Source organism: Ambystoma mexicanum, chromosome 10 (assembly GCF_040938575.1).
Source record: "Ambystoma mexicanum isolate Mex_15411 chromosome 10, UKY_AmexF1_1, whole genome shotgun sequence".
Lineage (NCBI taxonomy): Eukaryota > Metazoa > Chordata > Amphibia > Caudata > Ambystomatidae > Ambystoma > Ambystoma mexicanum.
In genome coordinates this window covers 522,043,198-522,055,243 of record NC_090932.1, presented here as the reverse complement: position 1 = coordinate 522,055,243, position 12,046 = coordinate 522,043,198, and the positions used below count along the sequence as shown (strand labels likewise).

General features: G+C 46.9%; 19 non-coding genes and 21 pseudogenes across 19 annotated transcripts; all 40 read right to left on the bottom strand.

The window, feature by feature from the left end:
* Window positions 1-81: 81 nt before the first annotated feature.
* Window positions 82-200, bottom strand: LOC138494774 (5S ribosomal RNA; annotated as a pseudogene).
* A 275-nt stretch (window positions 201-475) lies between these two features.
* On the bottom strand, window positions 476-594 carry LOC138493815 (5S ribosomal RNA). Its single transcript, XR_011276803.1, has one exon. It is a non-coding gene; the product is annotated as a 5S ribosomal RNA (ribosomal RNA).
* A 679-nt stretch (window positions 595-1,273) lies between these two features.
* On the bottom strand, window positions 1,274-1,392 carry LOC138493737 (5S ribosomal RNA). The gene has a single exon (XR_011276732.1). It is a non-coding gene; the product is annotated as a 5S ribosomal RNA (ribosomal RNA).
* A 106-nt stretch (window positions 1,393-1,498) lies between these two features.
* Window positions 1,499-1,607, bottom strand: LOC138495366 (5S ribosomal RNA; annotated as a pseudogene).
* A 106-nt stretch (window positions 1,608-1,713) lies between these two features.
* On the bottom strand, window positions 1,714-1,832 carry LOC138493600 (5S ribosomal RNA). The gene has a single exon (XR_011276608.1). It is a non-coding gene; the product is annotated as a 5S ribosomal RNA (ribosomal RNA).
* A 106-nt stretch (window positions 1,833-1,938) lies between these two features.
* On the bottom strand, window positions 1,939-2,047 carry LOC138495459 (5S ribosomal RNA; annotated as a pseudogene).
* Window positions 2,048-2,153: 106 nt separating this feature from the next.
* LOC138493981 (5S ribosomal RNA) lies at window positions 2,154-2,272 on the bottom strand. Its single transcript, XR_011276953.1, has one exon. It is a non-coding gene; the product is annotated as a 5S ribosomal RNA (ribosomal RNA).
* Window positions 2,273-2,378: 106 nt separating this feature from the next.
* On the bottom strand, window positions 2,379-2,497 carry LOC138496200 (5S ribosomal RNA). The gene has a single exon (XR_011277740.1). It is a non-coding gene; the product is annotated as a 5S ribosomal RNA (ribosomal RNA).
* Window positions 2,498-2,604: 107 nt separating this feature from the next.
* Window positions 2,605-2,713, bottom strand: LOC138496038 (5S ribosomal RNA; annotated as a pseudogene).
* A 454-nt stretch (window positions 2,714-3,167) lies between these two features.
* On the bottom strand, window positions 3,168-3,286 carry LOC138494762 (5S ribosomal RNA; annotated as a pseudogene).
* A 106-nt stretch (window positions 3,287-3,392) lies between these two features.
* LOC138497075 (5S ribosomal RNA) lies at window positions 3,393-3,511 on the bottom strand. The gene has a single exon (XR_011278499.1). It is a non-coding gene; the product is annotated as a 5S ribosomal RNA (ribosomal RNA).
* A 106-nt stretch (window positions 3,512-3,617) lies between these two features.
* On the bottom strand, window positions 3,618-3,736 carry LOC138494253 (5S ribosomal RNA). The gene has a single exon (XR_011277200.1). It is a non-coding gene; the product is annotated as a 5S ribosomal RNA (ribosomal RNA).
* Window positions 3,737-3,842: 106 nt separating this feature from the next.
* Window positions 3,843-3,951, bottom strand: LOC138494802 (5S ribosomal RNA; annotated as a pseudogene).
* A 106-nt stretch (window positions 3,952-4,057) lies between these two features.
* Window positions 4,058-4,166, bottom strand: LOC138496037 (5S ribosomal RNA; annotated as a pseudogene).
* Window positions 4,167-4,641: 475 nt separating this feature from the next.
* Window positions 4,642-4,750, bottom strand: LOC138495319 (5S ribosomal RNA; annotated as a pseudogene).
* Window positions 4,751-4,856: 106 nt separating this feature from the next.
* On the bottom strand, window positions 4,857-4,975 carry LOC138494239 (5S ribosomal RNA). The gene has a single exon (XR_011277187.1). It is a non-coding gene; the product is annotated as a 5S ribosomal RNA (ribosomal RNA).
* Window positions 4,976-5,081: 106 nt separating this feature from the next.
* LOC138496189 (5S ribosomal RNA) lies at window positions 5,082-5,200 on the bottom strand. Its single transcript, XR_011277739.1, has one exon. It is a non-coding gene; the product is annotated as a 5S ribosomal RNA (ribosomal RNA).
* A 106-nt stretch (window positions 5,201-5,306) lies between these two features.
* On the bottom strand, window positions 5,307-5,425 carry LOC138494781 (5S ribosomal RNA; annotated as a pseudogene).
* Window positions 5,426-5,531: 106 nt separating this feature from the next.
* On the bottom strand, window positions 5,532-5,650 carry LOC138497053 (5S ribosomal RNA). Its single transcript, XR_011278479.1, has one exon. It is a non-coding gene; the product is annotated as a 5S ribosomal RNA (ribosomal RNA).
* Window positions 5,651-5,756: 106 nt separating this feature from the next.
* On the bottom strand, window positions 5,757-5,865 carry LOC138496036 (5S ribosomal RNA; annotated as a pseudogene).
* A 463-nt stretch (window positions 5,866-6,328) lies between these two features.
* On the bottom strand, window positions 6,329-6,437 carry LOC138495241 (5S ribosomal RNA; annotated as a pseudogene).
* A 106-nt stretch (window positions 6,438-6,543) lies between these two features.
* On the bottom strand, window positions 6,544-6,652 carry LOC138496035 (5S ribosomal RNA; annotated as a pseudogene).
* Window positions 6,653-7,106: 454 nt separating this feature from the next.
* LOC138494760 (5S ribosomal RNA) lies at window positions 7,107-7,225 on the bottom strand (annotated as a pseudogene).
* A 106-nt stretch (window positions 7,226-7,331) lies between these two features.
* Window positions 7,332-7,450, bottom strand: LOC138497073 (5S ribosomal RNA). Its single transcript, XR_011278497.1, has one exon. It is a non-coding gene; the product is annotated as a 5S ribosomal RNA (ribosomal RNA).
* A 106-nt stretch (window positions 7,451-7,556) lies between these two features.
* Window positions 7,557-7,675, bottom strand: LOC138494286 (5S ribosomal RNA). Its single transcript, XR_011277230.1, has one exon. It is a non-coding gene; the product is annotated as a 5S ribosomal RNA (ribosomal RNA).
* A 106-nt stretch (window positions 7,676-7,781) lies between these two features.
* LOC138495535 (5S ribosomal RNA) lies at window positions 7,782-7,900 on the bottom strand. The gene has a single exon (XR_011277618.1). It is a non-coding gene; the product is annotated as a 5S ribosomal RNA (ribosomal RNA).
* Window positions 7,901-8,006: 106 nt separating this feature from the next.
* On the bottom strand, window positions 8,007-8,115 carry LOC138496034 (5S ribosomal RNA; annotated as a pseudogene).
* A 475-nt stretch (window positions 8,116-8,590) lies between these two features.
* Window positions 8,591-8,699, bottom strand: LOC138495453 (5S ribosomal RNA; annotated as a pseudogene).
* Window positions 8,700-8,805: 106 nt separating this feature from the next.
* Window positions 8,806-8,924, bottom strand: LOC138494204 (5S ribosomal RNA). Its single transcript, XR_011277155.1, has one exon. It is a non-coding gene; the product is annotated as a 5S ribosomal RNA (ribosomal RNA).
* A 106-nt stretch (window positions 8,925-9,030) lies between these two features.
* Window positions 9,031-9,139, bottom strand: LOC138495034 (5S ribosomal RNA; annotated as a pseudogene).
* Window positions 9,140-9,245: 106 nt separating this feature from the next.
* On the bottom strand, window positions 9,246-9,364 carry LOC138494734 (5S ribosomal RNA; annotated as a pseudogene).
* A 106-nt stretch (window positions 9,365-9,470) lies between these two features.
* Window positions 9,471-9,589, bottom strand: LOC138494733 (5S ribosomal RNA; annotated as a pseudogene).
* Window positions 9,590-9,695: 106 nt separating this feature from the next.
* On the bottom strand, window positions 9,696-9,814 carry LOC138497052 (5S ribosomal RNA). Its single transcript, XR_011278478.1, has one exon. It is a non-coding gene; the product is annotated as a 5S ribosomal RNA (ribosomal RNA).
* A 106-nt stretch (window positions 9,815-9,920) lies between these two features.
* Window positions 9,921-10,029, bottom strand: LOC138496033 (5S ribosomal RNA; annotated as a pseudogene).
* Window positions 10,030-10,492: 463 nt separating this feature from the next.
* Window positions 10,493-10,611, bottom strand: LOC138493735 (5S ribosomal RNA). The gene has a single exon (XR_011276731.1). It is a non-coding gene; the product is annotated as a 5S ribosomal RNA (ribosomal RNA).
* A 106-nt stretch (window positions 10,612-10,717) lies between these two features.
* On the bottom strand, window positions 10,718-10,836 carry LOC138494051 (5S ribosomal RNA). The gene has a single exon (XR_011277017.1). It is a non-coding gene; the product is annotated as a 5S ribosomal RNA (ribosomal RNA).
* Window positions 10,837-10,942: 106 nt separating this feature from the next.
* LOC138497083 (5S ribosomal RNA) lies at window positions 10,943-11,061 on the bottom strand. The gene has a single exon (XR_011278506.1). It is a non-coding gene; the product is annotated as a 5S ribosomal RNA (ribosomal RNA).
* Window positions 11,062-11,167: 106 nt separating this feature from the next.
* On the bottom strand, window positions 11,168-11,276 carry LOC138495365 (5S ribosomal RNA; annotated as a pseudogene).
* Window positions 11,277-11,382: 106 nt separating this feature from the next.
* Window positions 11,383-11,501, bottom strand: LOC138494408 (5S ribosomal RNA). The gene has a single exon (XR_011277341.1). It is a non-coding gene; the product is annotated as a 5S ribosomal RNA (ribosomal RNA).
* Window positions 11,502-11,607: 106 nt separating this feature from the next.
* LOC138496031 (5S ribosomal RNA) lies at window positions 11,608-11,716 on the bottom strand (annotated as a pseudogene).
* Between the last annotated feature and the right edge of the window lie 330 nt (window positions 11,717-12,046).

The following is a 12,046-nucleotide window of genomic DNA, read 5'->3' as shown; positions in this document are numbered from 1 at the left end:
GGATACATTTATTTTGGAATCATAAGCAAATTTAAAAAGAAATTGAGAAGTGGCACAATTACTAATCATAGAGCACAAAAAATCCCACAGAACCTGGTATTCCCAGGCGGTCTCCCATCCAGGTACTAACTAGGCCCGACACTTCTTAGCTTCTGAGATCAGACGAGATCAGGCGCATTCAGTGTGGTGTGGCCGTAGGCTCTGGGCCTTCTGAGATTTGTACCTTTAAGCATCTAGTTGGCTAGACCATGCAGTTTTGAAAGCCAATTGAGAAATGGCTCACTGCCTGAACATGGAGCACAAAAAAGCCTACAGCACCTGGTATTCCCAGGCCGTCTCCCATCCAGGTACTGTGGTGTGGCCGTAGGCTCTGGGCCTTCTGAGATTTGTACCTTTAAGCATCTAGTTGGCTAGACCATGCAGTTTTGAAAGCCAATTGAGAAATGGCTCACTGCCTGAACATGGAGCACAAAAAAGCCTACAGCTCCTGGTATTCCCAGGCGGTCTCCCATCCAGGTACTAACAAGGCCCGACACTGCTTAGCTTCTGAGATCAGACGAGATCAGGCGCATTCAGTGTGGTGTGGCCGTAGGCTCTGGGCCTTCTGAGATTTGTACCTTTAAGCATCTAGTTGGCTAGACCATGCAGTTTTGAAAGCCAATTGAGAAATGGCTCACTGCCTGAACATGGAGCACAAAAAAGCCTACAGCACCTGGTATTCCCAGGCGGTCTCCCATCCAGGTACTAACTAGGCCCGAAACTGCTTAGCTTCAGAGATCGGGCGCATTCATTGTGGTGTAGCCCTAAAATTGAGAAATGCTAAGAGTATTACTCTTATGCATTTACAGTTAGTAAGCTAAGCCATAAAGCCACTTGCAACATGATACCACGCTCATCACCCGATCAGGCTCGATCAGGCGAGATATATAAGACTTGTGGGCCCATTCAGGACTCCTATGTCTGGTAGGATAACTTTACTCCATCCATCCTGTTTCTGTTGCAGGGAGTTGGAGAGAACAACCAACACAACCATGGCTTTCTTTCAAGACTCTTTATGGACTCAATATTCTCTGAACTGCATTACATGTGAAGGTAGATTTATTACCCATGAACACACTACCCGTATGTTAAATTTTATGTAAATAGGTAGCGCCAGCCCTCATGTTGTTGTCCAACATTTCCGCTATTAAAAGGGATACATATATTTTGGAATCATAAGCAAATTTAAAAAGAAATGAGAAGTGGCACAATTACTAATCATAGAGCACAAAAAAGCCTACAGAACCTGGTATTCCCAGGCGGTCTCCCATCCAGGTACTAACTAGGCCCTACACTGCTTAGCTTCTGAGATCAGACGAGATCAGGCGCATTCAGTGTGGTGTGGCCGTAGGCTCTGAGCCTTCTGAGATTTGTACCTTTAAGCATCTAGTTGGCTAGACCATGCAGTTTTGAAAGCCAATTGAGAAATGGCTCACTGCCTGAACATGGAGCACAAAAAAGCCTACAGCACCTGGTATTCCCAGGCCGTCTCCCATCCAGGTACTAACTAGGCCCGACACTGCTTAGCTTCTGAGATCAGACGCATTCAGTGTGGTGTGGCCGTAGGCTTTGGGCCTTCTGAGATTTGTACCTTTAAGCATCTAGTTGGCTAGACCATGCAGTTTTGAAAGCCAATTGAGAAATGGCTCACTGCCTGAACATGGAGCACAAAAAAGCCTACAGCACCTGGTATTCCCAGGCGGTCTCCCATCCAGATACTAACTAGGCCCGACACTGCTTAGCTTCTGAGATCAGACGAGATCAGGCGCATTCAGTGTGGTGTGGCCGTAGGCTCTGGGCCTTCTGAGATTTGTACCTTTAAGCATCTAGTTGGCTAGACCATGCAGTTTTGAAAGCCAATTGAGAAATGGCTCACTGCCTGAACATGGAGCACAAAAAAGCCTACAGCACCTGGTATTCCCAGGTGGTCTCCCATCCAGGTACTAACTAGGCCCGACACTGCTTAGCTTCTGAGATAAGGCGCATTCAGTGTGGTGTGTCCGTAGGCTCTGGGCCTTCTGAGATTTGTACCTTTAAGCATCTAGTTGGCTAGACCATGCAGTTTTGAAAGCCAATTGAGAAATGGCTCACTGCCTGAACATGGAACACAAAAAAGCCTACAGCACCTGGTATTCCCAGGCGGTCTCCCATCCAGGTACTACCTAGGCCCAACACTGCTTAGCTTTTGAGATCAGACAAGATCAGGCGCATTCAGTGTGGTGTGGCCGTAGGCTCTGGGCCTTCTGAGATTTGTACCTTTAAGCATCTAGTTGGCTAGACCATGCAGTTTTGAAAGCCAATTGAGAAATGGCTCACTGCCTGAACATGGAGCACAAAAAAGCCTACAGCACCTGGTATTCCCAGGCGGTCTCCCATCCAGGTACTAACTAGGCCCGACACTGCTTAGCTTCTGAGATCAGACGAGATCAGGCGCATTCAGTGTGGTGTGGCCGTAGGCTCTGGGCCTTCTGAGATTTGTACCTTTAAGCATCTAGTTTGGCTAGACCACGCAGTTTTGAAAGCCAATTGAGAAATGGCTCACTGCCTGAACATGGAGCACAAAAAAGCCTACAGCACCTGGTATTCCCAGGCGGTCTCCCATCCAGGTACTAACTAGGCCCGAAACTGCTTAGCTTCCGAGATCGGGCGCATTCATTGTGGTGTAGCCCTAAAATTGAGAAATGCTAAGAGTATTACTCTTATGCATTTACAGTTAGTAAGCTAAGCCATAAAGCCACTTGCAACATGATACCACGCTCATCACCCGATCAGGCGAGATATATAAGACTTGTGGGCCCATTCAGGACTCCTATGTCTGGTAGGATAACTTTACTCCATCCATCCTGTTTCTGTTGCAGGGAGTTGGAGAGAACAACCAACACAACCATGACTTTCTTTCAAGACTCTTTATGGACTCAATATTCTCTGAACTGCATTACATGTGAAGGTAGATTTATTACCCATGAACACACTACCCGTATGTTAATTTTATGTAAATAGGTAGCGCCAGCCCTCATGTTGTTGTCCAACATTTCCGCTATTAAAAAGGATACATTTATTTTGGAATCATAAGCAAATTTAAAAAGAAATTGAGAAGTGGCACAATTACTAATCATAGAGCACAAAAAAGCCTACAGAACCTGGTATTCCCAGGCGGTCTCCCATCCAGGTACTAACTAGGGCCGACACTGCTCAGCTTCTGAGATCAGACGAGATCAGGCGCATTCAGTGTGGTGTGGCCGTAGGCTCTGGGCCTTCTGAGATTTGTACCTTTAAGCATCTAGTTGGCTAGACCATGCAGTTTTGAAAGCCAATTGAGAAATGGCTCACTGCCTGAACATGGAGCACAAAAAAGCCTACAGCACCTGGTATTCCCAGGCGGTCTCCCATCCAGGTACTAACTAGGCCCGACACTGCTTAGCTTCTGAGATCAGACGAGATCAGGCGCATTCAGTGTGGTGTGGCCATAGGCTCTGGGCCTTCTGAGATTTGTACCTTTAAGCATCTAGGTGGCTAGACCATGCAGTTTTGAAAGCCAATTGAGAAATGGCTCACTGCCTGAACATGGAGCACAAAAAAGCATACAGCACTTGGTATTCCCAGGCGGTCTCCCATCCAGGTACTAACTAGGCCCGACACTGCTTAGCTTCTGAGATCAGACGAGATCAGGCGCATTCAGTGTGGTGTGGCCGTAGGCTCTGGGCCTTTTGAAATTTGTACCTTTAAGCATCTAGTTGGCTAGACCATGCAGTTTTGAAAGCCAATTGAGAAATGGCTCACTGCCTGAACATGGAGCACAAAAAAGCCTACAGCACCTGGTATTCCCAGGTGGTCTCCCATCCAGGTACTAACTAGGCCCGACACTGCTTAGCTTCTGAGATCAGGCGCATTCAGTGTGGTGTGGCCGTAGGCTCTGGGCCTTCTGAGATTTGTACCTTTAAGCATCTAGTTGGCTAGACCATGCAGTTTTGAAAGCCAATTGAGAAATGGCTCACTGCCTGAACATGGAGCACAAAAAAGCCTACAGCACCTGGTATTCCCAGGCGGTCTCCCATCCAGGTACTAACTAGGCCCGAAACTGCTTAGCTTCCGAGATCGGGCGCATTCATTGTGGTGTAGCCCTAAAATTGAGAAATGCTAAGAGTATTACTCTTATGCATTTACAGTTAGTAAGCTAAGCCATAAAGCCACTTGCAACATGATACCACGCTCATCACCCGATCAGCGCTGGATCAGGCTCGATCAGGCGAGATATATAAGACTTGTGGGCCCATTCAGGACTCCTATGTCTGGTTGGATAACTTTACTCCATCCATCCTGTTTCTGTTGCAGGGAGTTGGAGAGAACAACCAACACAACCATGGCTTTCTTTCAAGACTCTTTATGGACTCAATATTCTCTGAACTGCATTACATGTGAAGGTAGATTTATTACCCATGAACACACTACCCGTATGTTAATTTTATGTAAATAGGTAGCGCCAGCCCTCATGTTGTTGTCCAACATTTCCGCTATTAAAAGGGATACATTTATCTTGGAATCATAAGCAAATTTAAAAAGAAATTGAGAAGTGGCACAATTACTAATCATAGAGCACAAAAAAGCCTACAGAACCTGGTATTCCCAGGCGGTCTCCCATCCAGGTACTAACTAGGCCCGACACTGCTTAGCTTCTGAGATCAGACGCGTTCAGTGTGGTGTGGCCGTAGGCTCTGTGCCTTTTGAGATTTGTACCTTTAAGCATCTAGTTGGCTAGACCATGTAGTTTTGAAAGCCAATTGAGAAATGGCTCACTGCCTGACCATGGAGCACAAAAAAGCCTACAGCACCTGGTATTACCAGGCGGTCTCCCATCCAGGTACTAACTAGGCCCGACACTGCTTAGCTTCTGAGATCAGACGCGATCAGGCGCATTCAGTGTGGTGTGGCCGTAGGCTCTGGGCCTTCTGAGATTTGTACCTTTAAGCATCTAGTTGGCTAGACCATGCAGTTTTGAAAGCCAATTGAGAAATGGCTCACTGCCTGAACATGGAGCACAAAAAAGCCTACAGCACCTGGTATTCCCAGGCGGTCTCCCATCCAGGTACTAACTAGGCCCGACACTGCTTAGCTTCTGAGATCAGACGAGATCAGGCGCATTCAGTGTGGTGTGGCCGTAGGCTCTGGGCCTTCTGAGATTTGTACCTTTAAGCATCTAGTTGGCTAGACCATGCAGTTTTGAAAGCCAATTGAGAAATGGCTCACTGCCTGAACATGGAGCACAAAAAAGCCTACAGCACCTGGTATTCCCAGACAGTCTCCCATCCAGGTACTAACTAGGCACGACACTGCTCAGCTTCTGAGATCAGACGAGATCAGGCGCATTCAGTGTGGTGTGGCCGTAGGCTCTGGGCATTCTGAGATTTGTACCTTTAAGCATCTAGTTGGCTAGACCATGCAGTTTTGAAAGCCAATTGAGAAATGGCTCACTGCCTGAACATTGAACACAAAAAAGCCTACAGCACCTGGTATTCCCAGGCGGTCTCCCATCCAGGTACTAACTAGGCCCGACACTGCTTAGCTTCTGAGATCAGACGAGATCAGGCGCATTCAGTGTGGTGTGGCCGTAGACTCTGGGCCTTCTGAGATTTGTACCTTTAAGCATCTAGTTGGCTAGACCATGCAGTTTTGAAAGCCAATTGAGAAATGGCTCACTGCCTGAACATGGAGCACAAAAAAGCCTACAGCACCTGGTATTCCCAGGCGGTCTCCCATCCAGGTACTAACTAGGCCCGAAACTGCTTAGCTTCCGAGATCGGGCGCATTCATTGTGGTGTAGCCCTAAAATTGAGAAATGCTAAGAGTATTACTCTTATGCATTTACAGTTAGTAAGCTAAGCCATAAAGCCACTTGCAACATGATACCACGCTCATCACCCGATCAGGCTCGATCAGGCGAGATATATAAGACTTGTGGGCCCATTCAGGACTCCTATGTCTGGTAGGATAACTTTACTCCATCCATCCTGTTTCTGTTGCAGGGAGTTGGAGAGAACAACCAACACAACCATGGCTTTCTTTCAAGACTCTTTATGGACTCAATATTCTCTGAACTGCATTACATGTGAAGGTAGATTTATTACCCATGAACACACTACCCGTATGTTAATTTTATGTAAATAGGTAGCGCCAGACCTCATGTTGTTGTCCAACATTTCCGCTATTAAAAGGGATACATTTATTTTGGAATCATAAGCAAATTTAAAAAGAAATGAGAAGTGGCACAATTGCTAATCATAGAGCACAAAAAAGCCTACAGAACCTGGTATTCCCAGGCGGTCTCCCATCCAGGTACTAACTAGGCCCTACACTGCTTAGCTTCTGAGATCAGACGCATTCAGTGTGGTGTGGCCGTAGGCTCTGGGCCTTCTGAGATTTGTACCTTTAAGCATCTAGTTGGCTAGACCATGCAGTTTTGAAAGCCAATTGAGAAATGGCTCACTGCCTGAACATGGAGCACAAAAAAGCCTACAGCACCTGGTATTCCCAGGCGGTCTCCCATCCAGGTACTAACTAGGCCCGAAACTGCTTAGCTTCCGAGATCGGGCGCATTCATTGTGGTGTAGCCCTAAAATTGAGAAATGCTAAGAGTATTACTCTTATGCATTTACAGTTAGTAAGCTAAGCCATAAAGCCACTTGCAACATGATACCACGCTCATCACCCGATCAGGCGAGATATATAAGACTTGTGGGCCCATTCAGGACTCCTATGTCTGGTAGGATAACTTTACTCCATCCATCCTGTTTCTGTTGCCGGGAGTTGGAGAGAACAACCAACACATCCATGGCTTTCTTTCAAGACTCTTTATGGACTCAATATTCTCTGAACTGCATTACATGTGAAGGTAGATTTATTACCCATGAACACACTACCCGTATGTTAATTTTATGTAAATAGGTAGCGCCAGCCCTCATGTTGTTGTCCAACATTTCCGCTATTAAAAAGGATACATTTATTTTGGAATCATAAGCAAATTTAAAAAGAAATTGAGAAGTGGCACAATTACTAATCATAGAGCACAAAAAAGCCTACAGAACCTGGTATTCCCAGGCGGTCTCCCATCCAGGTACTAACTAGGGCCGACACTGCTCAGCTTCTGAGATCAGACGAGATCAGGCGCATTCAGTGTGGTGTGGCCGTAGGCTCTGGGCCTTCTGAGATTTGTACCTTTAAGCATCTAGTTGGCTAGACCATGCAGTTTTGAAAGCCAATTGAGAAATGGCTCACTGCCTGAACATGGAGCACAAAAAAGCCTACAGCACCTGGTATTCCCAGGCGGTCTCCCATCCAGGTACTAACTAGGCCCGACACTGCTTAGCTTCTGAGATCAGACGAGATCAGGCGCATTCAGTGTGGTGTGGCCATAGGCACTGGGCCTTCTGAGATTTGTACCTTTAAGCATCTAGTTGGCTAGACCATGCAGTTTTGAAAGCCAATTGAGAAATGGCTCACTGCCTGAACATGGAGCACAAAAAAGCATACAGCACTTGGTATTCCCAGGCGGTCTCCCATCCAGGTACTAACTAGGCCCGACACTGCTTAGCTTCTGAGATCAGACGAGATCAGGCGCATTCAGTGTGGTGTGGCTGTAGGCTCTGGGCCTTCTGAAATTTGTACCTTTAAGCATCTAGTTGGCTAGACCATGCAGTTTTGAAAGCCAATTGAGAAATGGCTCACTGCCTGAACATGGAGCACAAAAAAGCCTACAGCACCTGGTATTCCCAGGTGGTCTCCCATCCAGGTACTAACTAGGCCCGACACTGCTTAGCTTCTGAGATCAGATGAGATCAGGCGCATTCAGTGTGGTGTGGCCGTAGGCTCTGGGCCTTCTGAGATTTGTACCTTTAAGCATCTAGTTGGCTAGACCATGCAGTTTTGAAAGCCAATTGAGAAATGGCTCACTGCCTGAACATGGAGCACAAAAAAGCCTACAGCACCTGGTATTCCCAGGCGGTCTCCCATCCAGGTACTAACTAGGCCCGAAACTGCTTAGCTTCCGAGATCGGGCGCATTCATTGTGGTGTAGCCCTAAAATTGAGAAATGCTAAGAGTATTACTCTTATGCATTTACAGTTAGTAAGCTAAGCCATAAAGCCACTTGCAACATGATACCACGCTCATCACCCGATCAGCGCTGGATCAGGCTCGATCAGGCGAGATATATAAGACTTGTGGGCCCATTCAGGACTCCTATGTCTGGTTGGATAACTTTACTCCATCCATCCTGTTTCTGTTGCAGGGAGTTGGAGAGAACAACCAACACAACCATGGCTTTCTTTCAAGACTCTTTATGGACTCAATATTCTCTGAACTGCATTACATGTGAAGGTAGATTTATTACCCATGAACACACTACCCGTATGTTAATTTTATGTAAATAGGTAGCGCCAGCCCTCATGTTGTTGTCCAACATTTCCGCTATTAAAAGGGATACATTTATCTTGGAATCATAAGCAAATTTAAAAAGAAATTGAGAAGTGGCACAATTACTAATCATAGAGCACAAAAAAGCCTACAGAACCTGGTATTCCCAGGCGGTCTCCCATCCAGGTACTAACTAGGCCCGACACTGCTTAGCTTCTGAGATCAGACGCATTCAGTGTGGTGTGGCCGTTGGCTCTGGGCCTTTTGAGATTTGTACCTTTAAGCATCTAGTTGGCTAGACCATGTAGTTTTGAAAGCCAATTGAGAAATGGCTCACTGCCTGACCATGGAGCACAAAAAAGCCTACAGCACCTGGTATTACCAGGTGGTCTCCCATCCAGGTACTAACTAGGCCCGACACTGCTTAGCTTCTGAGATCAGACGCGATCAGGCGCATTCAGTGTGGTGTGGCCGTAGGCTCTGGGCCTTCTGAGATTTGTACCTTTAAGCATCTAGTTGGCTAGACCATGCAGTTTTGAAAGCCAATTGAGAAATGGCTCACTGCCTGAACATGGAGCACAAAAAAGCCTACAGCACCTGGTATTCCCAGGCAGTCTCCCATCCAGGTACTAACTAGGCCCGACACTGCTTAGCTTCTGAGATCAGGCGCATTCAGTGTGGTGTGGCCGTAGGCTCTGGGCCTTCTGAGATTTGTACCTTTAAGCATCTAGTTGGCTAGACCATGCAGTTTTGAAAGACAATTGAGAAATGGCTCACTGCCTGAACATGGAGCACAAAAAAGCCTACAGCACCTGGTATTCCCAGGCAGTCTCCCATCCAGGTACTAACTAGGCACGACACTGCTCAGCTTCTGAGATCAGACGAGATCAGGCGCATTCAGTGTGGTGTGGCCGTAGGCTCTGGGCTTTCTGAGATTTGTACCTTTAAGCATCTAGTTGGCTAGACCATGCAGTTTTGAAAGCCAATTGAGAAATGGCTCACTGCCTGAACATGGAGCACAAAAAAGCCTACAGCACCTGGTATTCCCAGGCAGTCTCCCATCCAGGTACTAACTAGGCACGACACTGCTCAGCTTCTGAGATCAGACGAGATCAGGCGCATTCAGTGTGGTGTGGCCGTAGGCTCTGGGCCTTCTGAGATTTGTACCTTTAAGCATCTAGTTGGCTAGACCATGCAGTTTTGAAAGCCAATTGAGAAATGGCTCACTGCCTGAACATTGAGCACAAAAAAGCCTACAGCACCTGGTATTCCCAGGCGGTCTCCCATCCAGGTACTAACTAGGCCCGACACTGCTTAGCTTCTGAGATCAGACGAGATCAGGCGCATTCAGTGTGGTGTGGCCGTAGACTCTGGGCCTTCTGAGATTTGTACCTTTAAGCATCTAGTTGGCTAGACCATGCAGTTTTGAAAGTCAATTGAGAAATGGCTCACTGCTTGAACATGGAGCACAAAAAAGCCTACAGCACCTGGTATTCCCAGGCGGTCTCCCATCCAGGTACTAACTAGGCCCGAAACTGCTTAGCTTCCGAGATCGGGCGCATTCATTGTGGTGTAGCCCTAAAATTGAGAAATGCTAAGAGTATTACTCTGATGCATTTACAGTTAGTAAGCTAAGCCATAAAGCCACTTGCAACATGATACCACGCTCATCACCCGATCAGGCTCGATCAGGCGAGATATATAAGACTTGTGGGCCCATTCAGGACTCCTATGTCTGGTAGGATAACTTTACTCCATCCATCCTGTTTCTGTTGCAGGGAGTTGGAGAGAACAACCAACACAACCATGGCTTTCTTTCAAGACTCTTTATGGACTCAATATTCTCTGAACTGCATTACATGTGAAGGTAGATTTATTACCCATGAACACACTACCCGTATGTTAATTTTATGTAAATAGGTAGCGCCAGCCCTCATGTTGTTGTCCAACATTTCCGCTATTAAAAGGGATACATTTATTTTGGAATCATAAGCAAATTTAAAAAGAAATGAGAAGTGGCACAATTACTAATCATAGAGCACAAAAAAGCCTACAGAACCTGGTATTCCCAGGCGGTCTCCCATCCAGGTACTAACTAGGCCCTACACTGCTTAGCTTCTGAGATCAGACGAGATCAGGCGCATTCAGTGTGGTGTGGCCGTAGGCTCTGGGCCTTCTGAGATTTGTACCTTTAAGCATCTAGTTGGCTAGACCATGCAGTTTTGAAAGCCAATTGAGAAATGGCTCACTGCCTGAACATGGAGCACAAAAAAGCCTACAGCACCTGGTATTCCCAGGCCGTCTCCCATCCAGGTACTAACTAGGCCCGACACTGCTTAGCTTCTGAGATCAGACGAGATCAGGCGCATTCAGTGTGGTGTGGCCGTAGGCTCTGAGCCTTCTGAGATTTGTACCTTTAAGCATCTAGTTGGCTAGACCATGCAGTTTTGAAAGCCAATTCAGAAATGGCTCACTGCCTGAACATGGAGCACAAAAAAGACTACAGCACCTGGTATTCCCAGGCGGTCTCCCATCCAGGTACTAACTAGGCCCGACACTGCTTAGCTTCTGAGATCGGACGAGATCAGGCGCATTCAGTGTGGTGTGGCCGTAGGCTCTGGGCCTTCTGAGATTTGCACCTTTAAGCATCTAGTTGGCTAGACCATGCAGTTTTGAAAGCCAATTGAGAAATGGCTCACTGCCTGAACATGGAGCACAAAAAAGCCTACAGCACCTGGTATTCCCAGGCCGTCTCCCATCCAGGTACTAACTAGGCCCGACACTGCTTAGCTTCTGAGATCAGACGCATTCAGTGTGGTGTGGCCGTAGGCTCTGGGCCGTCTGAGATTTGTACCTTTAAGCATCTAGTTGGCTAGACCATGCAGTTTTGAAAGCCAATTTAGAAATGGCTCACTGCCTGAACATGGAGCACAAAAAAGCCTACAGCACCTGGTATTCCCAGGCGGTCTCCCATCCAGGTACTAACTAGGCCCGACACTGCTTAGGCTCTGAGATCAGACGAGATCAGGCGCATTCAGTGTGGTGTGGCCGTAGGCTCTGGGCCTTTTGAGATTTGTACCTTTAAGCATCTAGTTGGCTAGACCATGCAGTTTTGAAAGCCAATTGAGAAATGGCTCACTGCCTGAACATGGAGCACAAAAAAGCCTACAGCACCTGGTATTCCCAGGCGGTCTCCCATCCAGGTACTAACTAGGCCCGAAACTGCTTAGCTTCCGAGATCGGGCGCATTCATTGTGGTGTAGCCCTAAAATTGAGAAATGCTAAGAGTATTACTCTTATGCATTTACAGTTAGTAAGCTAAGCCATAAAGCCACTTGCAACATGATACCACGCTCATCACCCGATCAGGCTCGATCAGGCGAGATATATAAGACTTGTGGGCCCATTCAGGACTCCTATGTCTGGTAGGATAACTTTACTCCATCCATCCTGTTTCTGTTGCAGGGAGTTGGAGAGAACAACCAACACAACCATGGCTTTCTTTCAAGACTCTTTATGGACTCAATATTCTCTGAACTGCATTACATGTGAAGGTAGATTTATCACCCATGAACACACTACCCGTATGTTAATTTGATGT